General features: G+C 48.5%; 1 protein-coding gene across 1 annotated transcript in view; it reads left to right on the top strand.

The window, feature by feature from the left end:
- Window positions 1-1404: 1404 nt before the first annotated feature.
- LOC102004074 overlaps window positions 1405-2377 on the top strand; it is a 4928-nt gene continuing 3955 nt past the window's right edge. Inside the window, exon 1 of the transcript XR_001233671.1 lies at window positions 1405-1910. The gene's annotated coding sequence lies outside the window, so the exon portion shown is untranslated. The remainder of the gene's footprint in view (window positions 1911-2377) is intronic.

The following is a 2377-nucleotide window of genomic DNA, read 5'->3' as shown; positions in this document are numbered from 1 at the left end:
CACACCTTAGTTCCCCTCCCGCCCCTGTTGTGGTGATCGATCCATGCACCGTGAATTAGTGGTTACCTGCACTTTGAAAAACCACCGGTAGAGGGCTCCAGAGTTCTATCCTACTCCACAGTGATGGCGACTTGATCATTGCCAAAGCAAAAACAAGCTCAAAGTTCCCTACAAGCAGGCAACATAATCAAAAGGCTATACTAGGTCTAAGAAGTGGGAAGTACTATATGCCTGTCAGGAGAGTCACTTAACCATTCCAGCGTGACTCCACTTTCCTCCTTGTTGGAGAAGTATTTTAATGAAAGCTTTTCTGACTGTTTACTTTTGTGAAAATACACTCAGGTTATAACTTTGTTATTCTAGTCTGAATACATAATCTTACATGTACTGTGAAATAATACTCGGATTTTAACCTAAAAATCAATCCACCACTCAAAATACTCCACGAATCCTGTCAATCATTATTAAAGACGAAGCCCACAGGTTTTAAAGTGGGGGACCTCTGGGTTTCTGTAGGAAGACACAGTAAAAACTCTCCCCATCTTGTGCTTTTGCTCGCTCAGGTTCCACATCTGGAATCTCCTTGGCTCTTATCCAGCGATGGCAAAGGAAAGCAATTAAATTACCTGTGAGTTATTTGCATCAATTTCTACATTTTAAATATTTTTCCCTACCTTGTTGCGGTGATCTGTGTACCCCATTAAAAAGAATTCCCCTGTCCAAGAGACAAACGGGGGGTCCCAAATCACCCAGAGTTCAATCACAAATCACCCAGAATTTACTGGCACTCTGAGTCCATTTGAGTGACTGGTGCTGAGAGGTGTAAATAGTCACTGTTTAGTAGTAAATACTTATCCTGTCTACAAATGAGGGGGACAACCTGAAGATTGAATTTATAACTCACATATGAAGTGTGGAAAATTGCACAGCCTCTCAGTTTGTATACCATTAATTCAGAGTTGAAGCCTGCCAATTTATTTGACTCCTCTAGAAAAGATAAAACTCTCCATAGCTGTCTCTGGGCGTCTGGTGGCTGTGGCTAGCCGTGACTACCCGTGGGCGAAGCTGTCAGAGAACAAATCACATGTGTTCCTTGCCCTGTCCATTCTAAGCAGACCCCGTCCATATATTGGATATTCAATATATGTGCCAATGTCCACACAAATTTGTCTTCTTTTCAGGGAACACCCAGCTAGGTCCCCAAGTCACTTGTACTTACTGTGATAACCTACAGACTAGAAGCCATGAATATAATTAAAATCTTTTTTTTTTTTTTGGTTTTGGTTTTTCTCCGGTACCAGGAACCAAACTCACGACCTTGCGCTTGCCAGGCAGGCGCTTTTGCCGCTGAGCTAAATCCCCAGCCCCTTATAATTAAAATCTTACACAATCTCACCTATAGATAACGCACCGCACACATAAACATCCTCTAATCAAGTGGTGAGGCTGGTGAGGGGATGCTGGGCTCTTGGTGGAAGAGAGAAAGGGGACATAGGTGAGAAATGGGGACAGGTGGGGCACTCAGAAACCCACCCTGGGCTCTCAGGGGCACACCCCACCCGGAGAAGGGGGGCGGGGCTGGGAGGGCGGCCGATCGCCCATCCTGGAGGATTTCCTGGAGAAGACTGGGTCCCCAGGGCAACCCTTGGAGGATGAAAACAGAGTAGGAGGTTTTGTGGTTCACGGCGAAGAGCTTCTCTTGGGAGAAAAGTGCACGAAGATTTTGAAAAAGGTTGGAAATACACTCTGAGGTCAGCGATGATGTGTCTCGATCAAATGGACCAGGCGTAAGAATCTGATTTGAGGCGCCAGAGAGCACTATTAGCATTGTTAGACAAGCCAACTGTGACACCGGCCCGTGGGCGGACACGCCCGTCAGCCCAGCACGCTGGGCGCTGAGAGGGAGAATCGTAACTTTCAGCCCAGCTTCGGCAACTCAGCAGTTTAGCAAGACTCTGTCAAAATCAAGTTAGAATTAAAGCGCTGGGAAGGAGGCTCAGCGCGAGGTCCCTGGGCTCCATCCCCAGAACTAGCAGGGGGAAAACTGTAATCTCAGAATGGGCTACAAATGAGAAGAGCGGCAGTTCTCACGTCAGTGAAGGCGGGATAGAAGAAGCAGAGAAAGAGTGGGGGAGAGGCAGGCTTTCCGGTAAAAACCGGGGAGGAAAGCGCTATTCGCTGCGGAAAGAGACGGGCACGCCGCAAAGGGAAGCGAACGCAAGCGCTCGTGAAGCAAGCTCTGATCACTGGTTTAGCACATGGCACAGCGTCACTTCTGTGCTTGTTTCGCTCCGCCCGAGCTCGGTCCCTTCGGGCCCCGCGCAGCCCCCGCGCTGTGACTCCGGACCCGGCGGGTGGGCCGACGCCGGCCAGCGGC

Source organism: Chinchilla lanigera, unplaced genomic scaffold, assembly GCF_000276665.1.
Source record: "Chinchilla lanigera isolate Chin_1 unplaced genomic scaffold, ChiLan1.0 scaffold00019, whole genome shotgun sequence".
In the NCBI taxonomy this organism is placed as follows: Eukaryota; Metazoa; Chordata; class Mammalia; order Rodentia; family Chinchillidae; genus Chinchilla; species Chinchilla lanigera.
Note: the sequence above shows the minus strand (reverse complement) of the source record. Positions and strands in the feature narration are given on the sequence as shown.